We start from the raw sequence: 21,271 nt of genomic DNA on the forward strand, positions 1-21,271 counted from the left end.
AGGGCAGCATAGGGTGGAAGCAACGGCTGAATGAAACTTTGATTTGTTAAATGTTGATGTCCGGCCTAAACCAAACGTCCAAACATTAGGGAGCAGCAAACAATGATTTTATTTGGTTTGGGTTTTAATTTGGTTGGACTTTGAACTTTAGTCGGGCTTTAATTGGTTTTAACTTTTAATTTGGTTTGGCTTTATAAACATAGGGGTAACATTATATTTTATTATGAGTAGCGAAATACAAAAACCAACTAATAAATAAATAACTTTGCACTACGTACCGACGAAAAGCTGAGGGGCAGCGGAGGCTACCCCTAATTACAAAATAGGTCCGCTTGTTCATTATGTAATTCATACATGCATATTTTACGTTTTCTATATTTTTCATTCGTGTTACATGGGACACTAGCATAGTTGTTTTTATGTTAAGATACATTTGTTTTCTTCAATTTTAAATAAAAACATTTAAAAGTTTTAAGTCCTAGAAATAGAATAGTTACCATTTGCGTGAACAATAGGCTTAATTTGACTTCAAGAATTTCAAAACAGAGTTTCGTACTTTTCAGGAAAGCAATCCAGAACTGAAAAAAAAAAAAGTAAAAAAAAAAAAAAGTAACAGGACTATCAATAGGAATTAGGATCATCCTCTAATAAGCAATTACTAATATTTATAAAATAATATGTTCAAACAAGTCTTTCAATTTATAAAATAATATCCTCTAAACTCTAAAGCTTCCTTAAAATCCTTTGGTAGGCTCAGTTGTGAGCCCGTATCCAAACGGGTACAACGGGTCATAATGCGGGTCGCCAACGTTCATCGGAAGTTGCTCAACCGTCTTGAACCAAGTACGCGCCAGTTTACCCGTGAACCCATAATCACCAAACAAAACATCAGTTACACCTTGTCCTTCACTCCCTGGAAGCCATGCAGCCACCAATGCATCCATGCTAGCAACATAAGGCTCCATCACCACAGGCCTGCCCGACATTAGCACCACTACACACTTCACAGACTCGCATACGTTCATGATGGTTGTTGGTCCGGGTTCTGGGATTGTTAAGTTCTGGTTATCTCCATATGACTCGGAGTATGGATACTCGCCCGTCACCACAATGGCATATGAGAAATTGTTGGACTTGATGAAATCAGGGGTCGGGTTCTCTACATATACAACTTCTGTTGTCGGGTCAACGGTATTTTTCACAGCAGATAAAATGGTTGTACCTGTTGTTAACATCAAGAAAAAGAAAGACAGTTATAAAAAGATTGCATTCATAGTGAAGTAAATTAATTTGAATAATCTTGGTCTAAGTAATTTTGACGTTATAATGTATATATGTGTGAATCCTCGGGTGGGCAAAAGTGAAGTTGCACTAATTTTGATGTTATTTTACTAATCTCGTGAAAATAACGTTAAAAGTGGCTGAAGGTTAATCAGGTATCATGTGGTGGTGCTGATAGCTGAAAGACAAGGGTACATGCACCAATCGGCCGATGTCCCGGTGGTTGAGTGTTATGTGCCTTATGTCCAAAGCTTGATGCAAAACTACTATCGAGCCGGGGTCTTACCGGAAGCAGCTTCTCTATTCCTTCGGGGTAGAGGTAAGACTGTCTACATCTTACCCTCCTCAGACCCTACCATACCTTTGCTATCGGTGGGATTTACTGAGTACGACGATGATGAATCTTGGTCAAGTAAAAACATGGGTCACAGTCCATGTAGAAAAAGATTTATTTATGAGAAAATCATAAGAATATCCATTTGACCAAATTATATTAACATCATGGCGGTTGACTTTTATTTTCAAAAACAAAATTATCACTAAAAACGACAATATGTCCATCCTGCGCTAGATCACACACAAAATAAAACATATCTTGTGTCACGTCAGCGCAAGAGAGAGGTCAATCTTGAGCCATGTCAATTATTGGCAAAATTAAAAACGAAAGCCCATTTTTGTAATGCTATGATTTTCCCTTTATTTGCTAAAGAAAACAGGTGGTAACACATGATGCATACCTTTAGTAATATTACCACTTTTCCCATGCCATTCAATAGTCCAGCCACCACACTGATTGCCAATATTATCTGCATGAGTGCCCGCTACCAAGATTTTGCTTGATTTTTTCGGCAGGGGAAGCATTGGCTGATCAACATATTTTCCATTCTTCAGCAACACTAAAGATTTTCTTACTGCTTCCCTAGCCAAATCTCGGTGATCCTTTTTTATCAGCAACGAATAGTAGACGTCAATATATCATTTCATATATTGCTTCATTATATATAAAAAATTAACATGTTTGAAATGACAATAGATCTTAACTAACCTGTACTCCAAGGTATTTCTGCATACTTAAATCAGCTAAAGGATTTTCAAACAGGCCCATCACAAACTTCACCCGTAAAATTCTTTTCACCGCATCATTAATCCGACTCATTGGGATGAAGTTATTTTTCACGAGGTAGGTTAGCCCGTCAATGAATTCAAAGTAGTTGAACCCAACCATGATCTGCAACAGTTTGTTTGTCACAATAAGATTTGTAAGCACACCACAATTTAATTAAAGTTGTGTTTGCACATAACCAACCATGTCTAAGCCAGCACCAATGCTTTCTTGAATTGACCAGGTGTAATTAGCATGAACTGGATCTGTCATCTTGTCGATACCTTGAAAGTCCGAGATCACAAATCCCTTCAAAACATTTAAAAGTTCATTTTTCTAATGTAAAACAAGAAAAAATTAAACTTGCGATTATAGAAGAAAAATATTAGTTTTTACTCTGAATCTGAGTGTGTTCTTGAGAAATCCAGTTATAAGTTCTCGATTTCAATGCATCTTGACTCCATTCCAGCTAGAGTAAGAAACCATTATGGTTGAAACACCCTTCCTAATTGCATCATAATAAGGGGGCACATGAATGCTCAACAAACCATGAAAATCTGTGACTGTGTCGTTTTCGTTGATGCCTCTTGTCGTTCCACCATCGCCAACAAAGTGTTTGGCGCAGGCTGCAATCTTCTGTCTGCAAAATGCATTATTGGTCAACTATTTATATGAGTAAAAATTATACAATAAACAAAGACTGGCATCAAAACTTACTGTCCATCAACAAAAGGAACACCTTTTCGACCGCTACTAGGAATCTCCCCTTGAAGTCCTGGTATGACCTCAGTCATTTCTCGAACAATATCAGGATCTTCGCTAAAACTTTCGAAACAACGACCCCATCTTGGATCCCTACAAACCTGTTGATGTGCATCAAAGTGTCACTCCAAGAAAATTATCATGCTACAAATGTCGGTATATCAGTCACTAGGATGTTTAAAGTATTTACCGCAACACAAGGTGCAAATGCATAGTTAATCCCGGTTGCTCGGACTTCAAGAGCAGTTGCAGCTCCAATCTTCTTAACCAATTCAGGATCCCTATTGAAAAACAACTCAGTAATAAGAAATCCAAGTGTTATCAACTAAACGAAAATATTCAAACAAAACTACGTACCTTGTTACTCCGAGGCCAACGTTATGTGGGAAAATGGTGGCATTATAAACATTACTATTGCCATGAACAGCATCAATCCCATAGATCATAGGTATGCCTAAACGAGTCGATAATGACCCTTTTTGGAAGTCATTCACCATGTTAATCCATGTCTCGGGGGACGCCTCTTTGGCGGGAACACTACCTCCACCGCTTAACAAACTCCCTATAAGATAAAAGATTGTTCATATGATCATATTTTGAGTACAGAAACATAAGTTTAATTAATTTGAACGCACCGATGAAGTAATTACGCATCAAATCAGGTGTAGCTACTTGTCGATCAATCTGTACCATTTGACCGATCTTCTCAGCCAAAGTCATTCGATCCATTAAGTCCTCTATCCGAACATTTATCGGTTGTGTCGGGTCTTTGTATTTCATGACATCACATTCAGCAATGGTGGTGCAGCACCACATTGATAGTATTATGAAAACACATAGTGAAAGCTTTGCCATATCTGAACCACGTCAATCACACTGATCTAAGTTTAAAGTTTCATATTAAAAAGGAGTTGTTTAATATATCACAAATGACTGAATGAGTCACTTTTCTTCTTTTGATTTGATTCATAGATAAATATTTATCCAAGATAGTGATTCAAAGTTTAAAAATTTATGAAAAGTGGATGTAACTATATATTTAGATATAACCGGGTTTTCAGTAGTATATATTTTGCGATATAATGCATTTATATTTTTTGAAATACTAGATGATATATCTTATTGAAAAAACTACAATATATGTGAAAATGAAAAAAATAAAGTAAAATTCTTATAGGTGAGTTTTTTATCACAAAGAATACTACTTTGCATGAAGATGGAATGAAAAATCATGCTAATTATGAAGTGATTGAATACGTAGGATTGAACATAGTCAAACAGAAACATAAACAATATATTTTTAAAGAATTAGTCGACAAAAATAAGCAAAACCTACGCGTAATAAAATGTAAATCCCACTTTTTGCATGTCATTTATGCGCTTGGTATACCATAAATCTAAGGACATATCGAAAACCAAAACACAAACATTCTACAACAAATGTACGATGAAGAAAGAAAGATAACTTACATGTTGAAGCAATGTACGATGAAGAAAGAAAGATAACTTGCATGTTGAAGCTAGAGGGAAATTGTTAAAAGGATTTGGAATGCCTTATAGGAAATTAAGCAAAACTGATTGATATTTATAAACAAGTGTTGTGTTGTGTTGGAATATATATGCTTTGAGTGTTGATAGGAGAAGGGTTTAAGGATAAATGTTTCTTAAGAATTGACATGATAACTATTGCATAACTCAAGAAGCTTTTTCCCATAAGGCTGTATGCTATGGTGAGGGGCATCGAATTCCCTCCACAGTACCACGTCAGCGTCACGTGGGTACCGGGGGCTTCGAAGCCCTTCTCCGTAAGGCCCCGCTATGGTTAAAGCCTCCTTTGAGCTATATATATAAATATATATGTATTTGTGTGGATGAGAGTAAGAGAGAGAGAGAGAAGGCGCTGGTCGTCTGATGCCAAAATAGATTTTTTTAACTCATTTTTCTCACTCTAAATTTCATTGAATAAAATGATTTTATTAAATTCCTTTTCTATTTAAATAAAGATGGACCAAATAACTAAACTGAAAAAATCATAAATTTCAGATTTTTGCTTTTTTTTCTCGTTACTCGATATTAATTTTGAAAAAGGTGTTTTATAATCTGTTTCGAATGATTGTATATATATATTGAAGAAACACTAACCGGACCCCGGGCAGATTACGGGTAACCTGGGGGTTAGATAGATGTTTCCCACGAGGGGTTAGACCCAGAGAAGATGATTCTTCTGATAACCTGCAAAACAGACACCGTGAGCTTGTCACTGAGAAGGGGGGGGGGGTTCCTCCTTGTGACCACCCTCCGGCGTGAGAATCAGACTAGATTGCTCTTTAAATATAAATGTATATTAAGAGATTGCTAGAGCAGATATCAGGTATAATATGATGATAATATGGTAAGATATGATAAGATCAGATGGTCATACCATTTGTGGTATTTATAGCCGAAGGTAGGTTTCCAAGGAGGTGTGGCCTGCTGAATAGTATTCCTGTTCAACCAACAGTGGCCTACGCACGTGCCCTGCTGGTAGTTGGTGGGTAGGCAGCGGCTGATAGTGACCAGGCCTGCTGTGTATCATTCCTTTTCCACCAACTGCCGGCTATGCACGTGGTATGGCAGTAGTTGGTGAGTAGGCAGCGGCTAATAGTGACATACAGTACAGGAGCATGCTGCTCGCCATACTGTTGTCAATAAGCTGTCGTATCTTTAGTCAGATCTTTTGCCCATACCTCGTCAGGTACAGTACAGAAGATCTTCCCGTATCGTACGGACTGGCTTATTTGGGCGGGAGTATTCCCCCTCCCGCCCTTGTGCGGGATTGTTCCCGGCTTTGCTCATTCCTTCAGGTGACACCGAGTGATTGAGAGCTAAGTGCCTTGTGCGTGTAGCCTTGCTGCGCGGGTGGCCTTCCCTGATGGCTTGTATCCGAGGCTGCGGGAACAGGCGGAGTCCTTCACCATTGGGAGGCATTTCCTGCGGGAACAGCTTGCGTACTGCGCGTAAGGACGTCACGTCTCTGAGCATGGTTGGTCCTGCGGATCCAGTTGGTTTCTGCGCAGACGTCCCTCTTCAAGGTGAGTCTTGCGGGTCCAACTGGGCTCTGCTGGGACCTACCTCTTCATATATACATAAAAAAAATGATTGTATATTATTTCACCTTGTTAGATGATACAATTTAAATGTAAAGTGTGAACTGTAAATTGTTTCGTTGTGCTATACGAATTTTTTTGTTAAAAAAATATTATTTGATTTTTAACCATAAAAAAAGTTCAAATAAAAAAACTATATAAAAAAGCGTTTATTATCATAATAAAAAATGAATCTCGGTTGCAAAAACTATATGGACGTAAGCTCGTGGCTCGTTTGAAGAAAGCTCAGGTTGAATAATTCTCGTATGTAAACAAGCCAAGCCGTGCTAGCCCGGTTTACAGAGCCAAAGCCAAGCTTGTCTTGGCTCGGTTTGGCCCTATAAGGCTACAACCACATAAAATTACATTAAATGCTAAAACGAGTTCTGTTTATACATATTTTACTACATAAAAACCCAACTTTCATTGTTCGGTTTACAACTTTACATACCTTACCACCAAAATTAATCCGGCCAAAATATTTTAAAAAATAATTAAAACAATAACTTCTAAAATCTTTATAACTTATGTTAACAAAATGGATTGGTGGGAGTAAATGACCGGTTTCAAAATTTTCAATAATAATCTCTAACTTTGTTTAATGTTTTATAACTAGATTTTCACCCGGCGTGTTGTGCCGGACAACTGGTAAAACCTCAACGTTGAAATCTGGACGTTGGTAAAACATGAACATTACGTCGGTGAGTTGACACGCATTTAGTTAGTATCGTTTACGTTCTTTACGATTTAGACACCATTGGTAAAACCTTAGCGTCCAAAAAATATATATCCGTCAAATTAACATATAAAAAAATAAATTATTTAAAACAAAGTTTGTTTGGTCAGTAAACCCGAGCGTTGCCAGTCCCGGACATTGGGGCGGTAATTGGACACGAATTCGATCGGTTTCGGTTACGTTTGTTACGGTACCATAGCCAAAAAAGGATATATGTGTATACACATACACACACACACAAATTGAGTGGACCAGTGGTGTGGTGTCAGTAGATAAACTCGGACGTTTGTAACATCCTAAAATTTATAATGTTAAATAAAGAAAGTTACGTTTAGTGATTTCGCGTTATTAATTAATTAATGTCGAGTAAATAACGGATCATGGAATTGGATTAATTAAGATGGGTTAAATGAGAATGGGCCTTAGGTCCATGGGCTTTAAGGGATATAAATATCCCCTAAACCAACCTAAAACCCTAAACCCTCATTTCATTTCCATCATAATCTCTACACACTCAAAAACACACACATACACTACACCATATTCGGCCGAGAGAGAGAGAGAGACATCCGAGACCAAGAATCAAGCCGACCATTATTAGATCTTCAATATACGAGATAACCAAGCAAACCGCGACCACACCGAACGTATAAAAGGTATGTTCTTGACCTTTAAAGTTTACGTTTTATTGAACGTTTAGCCTTTTGAATGTCCTTAAGCTTAAAGATCCAAGCTTTATAGTATATACGGGATATATATACGACCGAAAATGGTTAGGGAACGTTATTGGGTGATGTCGAACCATAACAAGGGTATTAAAATCGCCAAAATGCTTGATAAAAACCAAACCCGTAGCTGAACTGGGCAACTTCGCCTGCGAACTGGGCAACTTCGCCTGCAAACTGATAACTTCGCCTGCAAAAGCTTAACTTCGCCTTCAAAGCTTAACTTCGCCTACGGCCTAGTTCGCCTAACTGGTAACTTCGCCTAAGGCCAAGTTCGCCTAATTGATAACTTCGCCTACGGCCAAGTTCGCCTAATTGATAACTTCGCCTAAGGCCAAGTTCTCCTAATTGATAACTTCGCCTACGGCCAAGTTCGCCTAACTGATAACTTCGCCTAAAGCTAAGTTCGCTTAAGGTTTAACTTCGCCTAAAGTTAAGTCCACTTAGAAAATAAATTAAAAACCTAATGAAAAATGTGTTAAGACAGTTAATGGAAATAAAATTTTTCCAAGCTGACCTGGCAGCTCGACCCCAGCCAGAGGCTCTGCCCCTTGGACCCTGCTAGGGGCTGCCGCCCCTAGACCCCGCTGCCAGGGGCGCTGCCCCCGGACCCCTTTCGTTGTGGGTCATATAAAGATAGAAATACAACATGAGTAGTAGTAGTTAATTGATACGTATACTTGTTATACAGTCAATCATGCACAACTGAAGAAAGGGATAACTATTAACGGAGAGCGTAACAGGATTCAGGTGAGTTTCTAGCCCCATTTATGTGTTATGTTTTCGGGGCTGTGTGCATACTCGATATGTTTGTTAATACGCTTATCCTAAGAGATAAGTGTATGCCTTATGTGAATAATGTGATATGTATGAATGATGGCTTGACGGTACGTGAACGATCTTCGGATATTGCACGTACTGTCAGGTTGTAACGCTAAGTATAAGGTAAGTATGATATGTATGCTTATGTGAATGAATGTGATAAAGTTAATAAAAGAAGGAAATGATGGTTGTATGGTTACGAAGAGGGTACCGGGCCCTAATAATACTCGAGGTATGATGTATGGTTGTATGGTAACGAAGAGGGAATCGAGCCCTACTAATATTCGAGAACTAGGGAACCGAACCCTACTAATATTCGAGGTAAGAGGGTACCGAGCCCTAATAATACTCGAGGTATGATGTATGGTTGTGTGGTAACGAAGAGGGAATCGAACCCTACTAATATTCGAGAACTAGGGAACCGAACCCTACTAATATTCGAGGAAAGAGGGTACCGAGCCCTAATAATACTCGAGGAAGGAGGGTACCGAGCCCTAATAATACTCGAGGAAGGAGGGTACCGAGCCCTAATAATACTCGAGGAAGGAGGGTACCGAGCCCTAATAATACTCGAGGAATGTAGGGCGTAATGCTCTTTATAACGTAAGATATGAAAGTAAGTTAATACCAAAGAAAGTATGAAAGTATGAAAGTATGAATGAAATAATATAAGTTTATGTGTATTGTATAGTGTATGATTAACTAGAACTCACTCAGCGTAACTGACTTTTAGTATGCACGCAGGTGAGTAGGATGAGGCAGCTCGCTTGAGGAGACACGTGGCACTGAATAAGAGGCTGGCATCGGAAGACTCAAGACGTTTAAGTTTAATGTTTCGTTTATTTTGAAAGACAAAATGATGTTTTAAGACAAGACGTGTTTTGTTATGAAAAGTTTTATGAAAGCTTTTATATTCCGCGAATGTTTTAATTAACTCTGATATTTAGAACTGCGTTTATGAGTAAATCCAACACGAAAGTAGGGCTACCGGTAACAGGGCCTTACAACGTTGGTAAAACCAAGCATTGTCGGTGTAACACCCCGGCTTTAAGCGGAATACGTCCGGGTGCAACGTACAGATCACTTATAAGCTCGTAACACTATTAATAGTGACAATATATTTATTTTATTCCATAATTTCGCAAGTACACAAATAGTTTGATAATGAGACAAACAACATTACATCTAAAAGAAACAAATATTATTCATTGAAATAATCCTAAGGTATAACTAGTTTTCTTGTCCTGGCACTTCATCGTATCAACCTGCAGCATGTTTAAAATAATATATTTTGTTAACAACACATGTAGGTGAGTTTTCATAAGTTTTTGCGTATATAAATATATATATAAAATGCGCGATTCAACGATCGTCATGCAATAAATATTCAAGCATAACGTAAATAAAATCAAACAGTGTCGTCCTCCCGTTCATTTAGCCGAAGCCGTAAAAGTCGGAGAAATGAGAACCACCTTACGTAAACAACCGAATTCGTAACGTTAGACGGCGCAGGTACGTCCCGTCGGACCCTCCCTCCATGTGTATGTGTTTGTGTTTGCGTAACTTCCACCATAAAAAAAGTAAACACGTTGCACATAATTCACGTATAATCACAAACAATATGCAAGAATAATATTAACATGTATGATAAATATGAATCGGTTTGTAAACAAGCGCATAACTAACGAAATAAAACTTGTGACATGCTACACCCCAACATAAAAAGGGGATATGAAAAACTCACCTAAAAGTTGTGCGTAAATAAGTGAAAAGCGAATGCGGTTTTGAGTGAGTGAACCAAGTGAGGTCGGTTTGACGAGTGATCCTAGATAAGAAAATAATTCCAAGTTTAAAAGAAGAGTCTAAACAAAAGTATGTAAAAAGGTTGGTGCTTTGGTTTGTGGTTCGAGTGTTTGAAGAAATATGATGTTTTTAGAAAAAAAAATGCATTTCACTATAGCAAATAGTCTAAAAGGTTTTTGGTGTTAATATTATTGTTCACGATTTTAGAAAAACGATTTGGTTAAATAATTATTAGTCATGTTAATAGGTTCAGTTCGTTTAGAAATAAGCGGACCGAAAAGTTAGATGAAATAAAAAAAGTTAAGCGAGTGGTTTGGTTTGGTCCGATACGACCCAGGGGTTGAGTCGGGTATGTGTTCAACACTTTTTTTAGTGATGTATTTATATAAAAAAAAGTGAGAAAGACAGATTATTATTATTATATTTAAAAAAAAAACAAAGTCTTGAACGTAAACAGAATAAACGAACCGAAGTGGAAGACGATGAGCAATTGCCCTTGGTCAACGGATGTGATAGGGATAATGTTTATCTTGTGAGATCATAAAATAAATATTTGAATTACCCGAGGATTGAAATAACAAGATTAGAAATTGATCTCGGTTTGACTTTGGAAAGCTAAAGTTGCAAGAGTCTTGAATTTTCAAAACATAGCTAGCGCGCGAATTAAGTGTAAAAGTGAATAAAGGTCACACCAAAGCAAGAATATAGATGCCATTTTATAGTTGAAATTGTTCAAACTTGAGTAAAATTGTTAAATGGTCAAGGCATAAGTCTTAAGCTTGCAATAATGATAGGTTGGAGGTTATTTGTCCAAAACTATAAATGTGTGTAAAAGAGGAAGGTTGTGGTCAAAACGTTTAAAACTTAAATGCTCATTAAAGTTATCATCATTTTTAGTATTTACTTTGGTACATATTTATTCACTTATTCGAAAATAGTAAAAAATATTAATGTTTTAAAACATCATGAATATCAAATACAAAAACCCCATAATACTAGTTAGGAGAAAAAAAAAGTGTGTTAATATTCCTTTAATGTATGATCAATATATGAAATATTAATACATCAAAAAAAATATTAATACATCAAAAAATAAATATGACACGTTACTTTGAAAATTCAGAACGAGTTGGGTTTTCGGGTTTTTAAAAATGACAAATGCCACAGTCGGTCTCGAACGTTGAGTCTATGCGAATTGAGTGGTTGGTTGTCGTCACGTTCGTTATGATATTGGAATTAAAACAAACAAAAGAAAAGACAACATTATCATTCGGCCAGCTTCCATTATGTTTGTTACGATAGCAAAACAGAAAAAAAAAACAAAAAAAACAAAATTGTATGGACAAGTAAGGTGCCGCTAAGTGTCACACCCCAACCTAAGGTGGAAATGCCGGGGTGCGAACCGTGGTTCACCGTTCACAAGGTACCACCATACAATATAAAATATGACAATATCTAATTAGTTTATTTATTTCAAAATTCAAATAAAGTGCACAAGTTTCAAGATATGACAATAATAATCCAAAGTAAAGTAAAATGCAAATATCCATTATTTTAATATCTAATGGTCTCTCTATGTGTCATTTACCTTAGCTTCAAATCAATTAACAACCTGGATATACATACAAAATGAAAGAGATTTGTCAACAACACATGTTAAGTGAGATAATCACCAGTTTTGACACTGAAAATAATATATAATAAATGAAAGATAATAACCGCGCAAACAAAATAATGTGAGTAATAATCAATCAAACGGTAAACAAAGAGTGTGTCAGTTGACTATGCCTCACGAACACGGGCTATGGCTACTATGACAGCATATAAATTTGATTGTCGGTTTACCATCGCCAAGCGAATCAGGATTTGGTTACTAAGACAACCTATGATCATACTAACATGCTAGACTTCTGATGGACCTCTCCGAATATGATAGAATTTAAATACAAAAGCAAGTAACAAATAACATTTAATTGAATACACACAATTATTCGTTTGCTAGTTTTGTATGTAATATAAAAGTAAGTATTAGCAAGCATATGTACCCAAAACATTTGAAAACAGTAAAATAAAAAGGGGAATGATTTAGGCGAGTGTGCGAGAAATAAGAATAAAAACACGATTAAACGAACAAACCGTCCTTTAACGTGCTGACTGAGATAAACTGAACAGACCTGAAACTTAGATATAATAAACTATGATTAAAACCAAGAACACAGCCGCTGGAATTTATCCAAACGGATGTCTAGAACTCCGGTTATGAGATATTTAACGTTTAAGCAAGCTGGTACTGACCAGAATCTGAACAGCGAGTCAGAAGTTGGGTTTTGGTTAGTAGCCTTAAAATCTCAAGATAAAAACAAAAGTTTTATGGACCGAAAGCTAATTCCGATCGGAAGATATAGTAATTGAAAAATCATTAAAATTGCCTTTTTTGCCCTTAAACGGGTCGGAAAGTATTTGACCGACAAAACCCCATTAATCAATAAAATTGATTGAAGGATTTTGTTAGTTATATAAAAAAAAAGTTTTTTCATGAAGATAACTTACCCAAACGATGAATGGAATAAGAGATAATCGAGGTCAAAGTGGTCTTGAACATCAAAGTCAAACTGTAGATGAAAGAACTTGAACAATCTTTATGAAATTGATAACGAATAAGGGAATTTCGTGGGATATTGGAAGGATGACTGATATTGAAGTAATAATTTAGGGTTTTATAATATTCCTTGTTTAAATATTAAGGGTTAAGGCTTGTTTATTAGGAAACAGCTCGTTTAGGAAATCGAATAATCAATTAATGACAAAATCGTGTATAATAACATAGAGATTTTGGTTTGGACAATAATAAAACGAAATGGACATGCTATAACATTTATTGGAGATTAAGTTTCATTAATTTAATCAAAATTAGGAAATAATTGGCAAAATTAGTCCTTGTAGTTTCCGAAAATGCGATTCTTAATCGTTTTAAGCGATTTTAAAGATTGTTAAGGACTATTTGACATGATTGAAAGTTATGAAATTATAAAATAAGTTAAATACCAATAAATAAAAGTTTTAAATAGTTCGAAAGATCCGAATTACATCTTGGAATTGGTTTAAACATAAACGAATACAAATACGAAAAATCCGAGATGTTACACTATGTGACCCAATGGCGGCTTAGCGGCACCAAAGTTGTAACTTATATAGGGGAATTCTAGGGACACCCCCCCCCCCTTTGCTAAAACGCCCACAAATACGTCTCGTATATGGCCCCGTATACCCTCGTATAGTCCTACATGGGGCGTATAGGAGATGTCTGGGTGTCCATAGTAAGACCCTTCATATTTATTAGCTAATGTTTTGGTTATTATCAACAGGTACAGGTGGTAGCAAATGCTACTTTTTTTAGTATAATCAGACATCGTTTGTATAACTTTAATATAAACCAACAATAGGTGTTATATATAGCTTATAATTAGACGACATTCAAATGCAATATATTAATATGAATTATGCTAACACTTTGCCGCAAATACTTTAGCACGCACGACTGTGCTTCTGTTTGTTTTCTATTTTCACTTTAGTCCAAACTACACTTCTTTTAACTTGCCTTAATTCTTATTTATAAACAAAAGTGTAAAAATAGTCAATACGAAGACCCTATGGTCCCTATGTTCCTGGTATACACAGATGTATAAGAGTTTGACATATACGTTTACATAGTCAACTAGGTTAGACTACAACTCGGAGAACACCAACCAAACATGTATCTTGAAGAGGGTGCGAATGATGCTTATAATCGATCATTGATTATGGAAGTAACTATTTAGACATAACCTTAGTTACAAAGTGTAACGTCCGACTTTTAGAAATAATAAATAAAGTAATATTTAAATAAACTTGTTATTTAATTTTCGTAGAATAAATAATAAATATGAGAGATGATAAGCTTAAATGGGTATGGACCTAACAATAACCATGGACTTTGTAAACTAATGGGCCTAAGGTCCATGAGCTCAGGGTATAAGTACCCTTAAACCTTTCCTAAAACCCTAGATCTCATAATTCCATACATTTTCATTTTTACCAACACACACACTCTCCTTACTTTGAAACCCGAGAGCGAGATCCAAGTTGTTTTAGTGATTCTCGCATCCAAACGACAAGGAGAACCAAGATCTAGCTTGTGTCAAGACCAAACTCTAAACAAGATTTCACTTATAGGTACGTTTATAGTATAAAGGTGGTTCTTTTGATGTCGGTTCTCGATGAAAATTGGTAGAACCTTAGATCGGGGCCTAAGGGTTAATAAAAATATAAACTTGACGTAAAAATGTGAACTTTGAGGGTCGGATTCGTTTAACTCGTTAGTTAAGTTTGGCTCGTTCATGACTTGTAGATCTAACGCGAGTTTGGCTCTTTGTAAGCCTAGAAAAAAATATTTGAAACTTGAATCTAACCAAGTTATATTTTAGTTGTTAATATTAATAGAAATATATTAATAAAAGTATTAATAATAATACTAATAATAATAATAATATAATAATAATAACTCCCGTAACAAAGGAAGAAAAGAAGAAAGAAAAAAGAAAAAGAAATGAAAAGAGAAAGAAAAAAAAGAGGAAAAGGAAAGAAATTCAATTAAAAGAGTATATAATTAATATGGAAGTAGGGGTGTTCTTCGGGTTATTTATTCGGGTTTCGAGTTGTTTGGGTCTGGTTGTTCGCGTTTGAGCTCAAAACAAATTGACCCAAGAACCGACCCAAATAAGTTCGGTTTGTTTGGGTTTCGGGTTATACGGTTCGGGTAAATTCGGTTGGGTTTCGGGTTCAACAAATTAAAAAAAAATTCTACCTTTAATAATATCATAAATTAAAAAAGCATATTCCAAGCCGTCATAAAACCATAATATACAATCATATTCAACAATAGCATATATTATTTAGCAAAATATGAAATTTATCATATAAGAATGCATTAGACGAGATAAAAGAGTGTTGTAGCTTGTGGATTAATAAATATTGGCTTAAATATTATATTATTTAAGTTTTTGAATTGAAGATACATTCTCCGCACGCTTTATGGTCATTAATACATTGGGATGTGATAGATTAATATTAATTGGAGTCTTGAGAACAACCGAACAAGAATACATAAGGTCACTGTGCTACTTTACCGCTAAACTACCCTATAACATTATCGATGTATTATACTTCGGGTTATTCGGGTTAACCCAAAACTGGATATTTCAACCCAAATACCGACCCGAATATTTTATCTCGGGTTCGAGTTAGGAGTTTAATTGGTTCGAGTGAATTCGGGTTGGGTTATTTGGGTCTCGGGTCGCTTCGGTTCGGGTTTGTTATTCGGGTACAGTTAAAAAACACACCCCTATATGGAAGGGTTTTCAACCATCAAGTCTAGTTGGTGGAGTGGTTAAGTCATTAATGTGGGAGTGAGAGGTTGCAGGTTCAAATCCTACCCATAAATGCCATGCGAATTGGGCCATTCGCATCATGCCATGCGATGCGAAGTGGGCTGTGTGATGCGAAGTGGGCCATGCGATGCGAAATGGGCCCATGCGAATGGAATTGGCCCAGATACTAATATAATTCTGTTGGGCCTGATCTAGCCGGGCCCAAGAGGCCCAAGAGCTAAATAGGCCTATTCTCTAGCTAATCCAAGATAAACCAACAAAATAAACCAACCAACCTCGTCACCTCCGTATAACCCAATATATTTTTAAGATAGATGATCCCGTAAAGAAAAGAAATATATTTATATATATAATATTAAATTAAAAGAAAGATACATATATATATACACACACACAATAATTTATTTAAGGAAAGGAACATATTATTATAAAGGGAAGAAATATACATACATACATTTATATATATATATAATTGGAGAATGTGAACGTGAAATAAAGACTGTCGTTACACAAAGTAATCCTGTTTGATTCGTTAGCCAAAACAAACGAGCCTAGCTGATCAAGTACGCTAGATTTATAAAATACAAATTTAAATAATTATGTTAGTTAGCAAACAGATAATTAATGAATATATATATATGTTAAACAGTTAGCCGTGCACAACTCAGGAAGGAATTTACTATTAACGGTGAACGTAACAGGATCCAGGTGAGTTCTAGCCCCTTTTATGTGTTATGTTTTCGGGGCTGTGTGCATACTACGATGTGTTTAAATTTATACACTTAACTTAAATGGTAAGTGTATATTAGATATATGTTTGTGTATGAATGTGAATGATATGGATTGTTTAACTAGTATGCACGTAGTTGTTATATTAGTTATGATTGAAGGAAGTAGAAAGAAAATGTAACGAAGGTAGAATGGTATGGTATGTTAGAGGGCACCAGGCCCTAATAATAACCGAGGTATGTAGGGCACTGGACCCTGATAATATCCAAGGTAAGTAGGGACTGGACTCTGAGGATATCCAAGGTATGTAGGACCCCGGATCCTTATTAATTCCGAGGTATGTAGGGTCTGGACCCTTATAATATCCAAGGTAAGTGAGAATCGGATCTTTGTAGTATCCGAGGTATGTGGTCAGTAAGAAGTATGAATGTATGTATGTATGTATGATTGAATGATAGACGAACAGGTAAGTATTAATACGTATCTTCGGACGCGTATTAATAAGTAAGTGGATGCAATGTATGTTAATTAACTAGAACTCATTCAGCGTAGCTGACTTTTAGTATGCACACAGGTAAGTAGAATGAGACAAGTTGCTTGATAAGGACACGTGACAATAAAAGGAAGACTGACATCGCTATGAAGAAGACACCCGTGTCATTTATGTTTTATGTTTAAGACTTACGTTATAATATTTTAAGACAGGATGTTTATTGTAACACCCCGACCAAAGGCGGATTATACATCGGGGCGCCACATATTGCTTCATTACTCGCGACACTATTGGTGTCAATATTTATTAATACACATTTTATCACGCACGCGCAGCGGGGAAAATAAAGAACATAAATCAAACATAAATCAATATATTATAAATTATAACATTCAAACAACATTAACTTGTCTTGATACATTTTAATTCTAGGTCCAAAAGTAAAAACGTCCTACGTGTCCACAAGCTCCAAAACAGCTACTGCAAACCTGAACATGTGTTAAAATAAACGTCAAACACTTGCGTGTTGGTGAGAAATCAAGTTTAATACAATACATAGGTAACAATAAATCTGCGCGCAACACGTGTATGTCTGGTGTTTAACAAGGGTGCAATCAGATTGTGATCAAGCCTAGATAGATCATAGCTCATAGTTCATAGTTCAATCCGTGCTCCCAATTGAGCACAAAAACGAGAAAACATCTGTGCAAGTGTAAACAAAGAAAACCGTAAACGATAGGTCTCCCGTGTTCATCTAATGGATCCATGAAAACTGCGGAATAGGCCGAACAAAGCGGTTAATGATACACACATACAAATAAACAGCCAAGTAAACGTCCTCAACACATGGGATACTGCGCGACTAAAGCTCATAAACAAGTTTAAGACTCTAAGTTTGTATGAACACATGAACATCCCAAAACATTAAAAGCAAAAAGGGATTAGGTACGAGATTACTCACTTGATAAAGATGCGATGATAGATATGCAAGAATCAACTCTTAAACAAGCAAAGTTAACCTATAATTAAAGATTATTGTTTTAACGATTGGTTTTAAGTTTTGATTATAAGTTAGCATAATTAATAAGTTATTATATATAATATATTACCGGAAAACAGGGCAGAGGAGAGGAGAAAACGGAGGCAAGAGAGGAGGGAGGCGGCTGAAGAACAACGGCAGAGAGCAAAAAGGGAGGAAGAGAATAAGTGTAGTGTGTGAAGTGTTAAGAAAATAGTACTATATATAGGCAAACCCTAGGGGACACAAACCCTAGAAAAGATCTCCAAAAGTAAAAGAAAAGATATCAACAGTAAAAAGATTCCAAAAGCAAGATATCAAAAGATATGGCAGCTGCAGGGGACAAGAGAAAAGCTGACAGGGAACAGTAACAGGCATGGGCGGATCAGATAAAGGTACTGGTCAAGCATGGCAAAAGCAGATCTCAAAAGATAATGTCAGTCACTTTTTCTACCAACCAATGGGGTTGGTACGCATGCTGCGCCGAAAGTAACTATTCAGACATTAGATAGGTTAGGTCAACAGCTCAGAAGAAAAGACATGACAAAAGCAAACGGCTAGAATAAACAGAAGATACAAGGGTTAAGCGCGGGAAGGCTGAGTGCGCGAGCGCGAAGGCTGGCACAACAATCCTTAGCGCACTGCGGGAAGAATCACAAATCCTTAGCGTGCTGCGTGAAGAACTAGAATTCTAAGCGCATCGCGGGAAGAACATACATTCTTAGCGCATTGCGGGAAGAACATGCATTCTTAGCGCGCTGCGAGAAGAGTTCTCTTCACGCATCGCAGGAACAAGATGTCTTCACGCAGGCTTCCATGTAAGGAGTCTGGCGCGTGGAGCTGCAGACATCCTTAGGCGGGAAGAACCAAAGGACAAGCAAAGAGTTAAGGAAAGGGTTCAAGGCTTAAGGGCGGGACGGCGACAAGAGGGAAAAGAATGCGGAAAGAGAGAAGGAAGAGGGAGGGGACGGCGGAAAGAAAGAGAGAGAAAGAGGCGGGAAGGAAATATATATTATTATTAAAAATAAAATATAAGTATAAATAAATATTAAATCATAAAAGAAAGAGATCGGGTCAGAGAAACGGGTACCTGGGTCGGGTCGGATCGGGGCAGATGTCACAGTCTCCCCTACTTTAAGAAATTTCGTCCCGAAATTTATCTCGAAGTAGGTTGCGCAGAGAACAGGTGCGGGTACTTGATCTTCATTTGATCTTCCCTTTCCCATGTAAACTCGGCTCCGCGCTTGGACTCCCAGCGAACTTTCACGATAGGGATACGACTGCGCTTGGTTTGCTTAACCTCGCGATCCATAATTTCAACAGGCTTCTCAACGAAATGCATAGTTTCATCAACTTGAACTTCATCAAGTGGAATGTGAAGGTTCTCGTCAGCTAAACACTTCTTGAGATTGGATACATGGAACGTTGGATGCACATTACTGAGCGCGGGCGGCAGGTCAAGTCTGTAGGCAACTTTTCCCACACGCGCGAGAATCTTGAATGGACCAACATAACGAGGAGCAAGCTTACCTTTCTTCCCAAAGCGGACAACACCTTTCCAGGGCGACACTTTGAGGAGAACAAGATCACCAACTTGAAATTCGAGAGGCTTTCGCCTAAGATCTGCGTAACTCTTTTGTCGGCTTCTGGCAGTCAGCAGATGATCACGGATCTTGGCGATTTTATCGGTTGTCTCTTGAACAAGTTCGGGTCCTGTGATTTGAGCTTCTCCCACCTCGCTCCAACAAATCGGGGAGCGGCACTTACGACCGTAAAGTGCTTCAAATGGGGCCATACCAATACTGGAATGATAGCTGTTATTATAAGAGAACTCGATCAAAGGCAGGTGCGAATCCCAATTACCTCCAAAATCAAGAACACAAGATCGGAGCATATCCTCAAGAGTTTGAATAGTTCGCTCAGACTGACCGTCAGTCTGGGGATGATATGCCGTACTCATGTCCAAGCGAATTCCTAGCGCAGATTGGAGAGATTTCCAAAAGCGAGATATAAAACGGCCATCGCGATCGGATATGATGCTCAAAGGAGTACCATGGCGGCAGACAATTTCCTTGACATAAAGCTGCGCGAGCTGCTCAACACGGTAGTTTTCACGAATGGGCAGAAAGTGAGCAGACTTAGTCAATCGATCCACTATTACCCAAATGCTATCATGTTTGCTTGCTGTCAAAGGTAACTTGGTAATAAAGTCCATTGCTACACATTCCCATTTCCACGTAGGAATTTCTGGTTGTTCGAGCAAACCAGATGGGCGTTGGTGTTCAGCTTTTGCTTTAGAACAAGTCAGGCATCTAGCTACGAACACAGCAATATCCTTCTTCATACCGGGCCACCAATAAGTAATGCGCAAATCCTTGTACATCTTATCAGTGCCAGGATGAATAGAATACCGAGATTTGTGCGCTTCACTCAGGATATCAGCGCGAAGATTCTCATCAAAGGGAATCCAGATGCGATTAAGATAGCAGAGAATTCCACTCAGATTAGGGACAAAGAGTGCTTCCGCGCCACACGCTAACTCGGCGCGAAGGTTACCATTACTGATGGATGCGCGCTGCGCGTCACGAATACGCGATTCAAGGTTGCTTTGAATCGGCGCGAAGTGAAGCTGCGTGCGCGGCAAAATACAGTTAAGCTGGCAGGGTTTTCGGCTGAGCGCATCGGCTACCACATTAGCCTTACCAGGATGATACCGGATCTCACATTCGTAATCGCTGATGAGTTCGTTCCATCGGCGTTGCCTCATGTTAAGTTCCTTTTGATCAAAGATATGCTGAAGGCTTTTATGGTCAGTGTAGAGGATACACTTAGTACCATAAAGGTAGTGTCTCCAGATCTTTAAGGCAAAAACAACTACACCAAGTTCGAGGTCGTGAGTTGTATAATTCTTTTCATGAACCTTGAGTTGCCTTGATGCGTAAGCGATAACCTTGCCTCGTTGCATAAGAACACAACCGAGACCTTGGTTGGATGCATCGCAATACACGACAAAATCATCATTACCCTCAGGTAGCGCAAGAACAGGAGCTTCACACAACAAACGCTTGAGCGTTAGAAAGGCTTCTTCTTGCTTCGAGCCCCAAATATACGGTTTACCTTTGTGCGTTAGAGCTGTTAAAGGCAAAGCGATCTTCGAGAAGTTCGAAATGAATCGCCGGTAGTAACCAGCTAAGCCCAGAAAGGAACGGATCTCGGAAGGAGAGGATGGCGTAATCCAGTTCTTGATTG

General features: G+C 37.6%; 1 pseudogene across 1 annotated transcript; it reads right to left on the reverse strand.

Annotated features, from left to right (window-relative positions):
- Positions 1-734: 734 nt before the first annotated feature.
- On the reverse strand, positions 735-4,000 carry LOC143620442 (uncharacterized; annotated as a pseudogene). Its single transcript, XR_013151339.1, has 9 exons — positions 3,781-4,000; positions 3,503-3,707; positions 3,336-3,426; positions 3,101-3,246; positions 2,780-3,023; positions 2,588-2,692; positions 2,327-2,509; positions 2,019-2,220; positions 735-1,222 (listed from the first exon to the last, which is right to left on the reverse strand). The product of XR_013151339.1 is annotated as an uncharacterized LOC143620442 (transcript).
- Positions 4,001-21,271: the final 17,271 nt, after the last annotated feature.

The sequence above is a fragment of the Bidens hawaiensis genome, unplaced genomic scaffold, assembly GCF_021521415.1.
Source record: "Bidens hawaiensis isolate Kalapana, Puna unplaced genomic scaffold, B.hawaiensis_p1.1 tig00002572_1, whole genome shotgun sequence".
In the NCBI taxonomy this organism is placed as follows: domain Eukaryota; kingdom Viridiplantae; phylum Streptophyta; class Magnoliopsida; order Asterales; family Asteraceae; genus Bidens; species Bidens hawaiensis.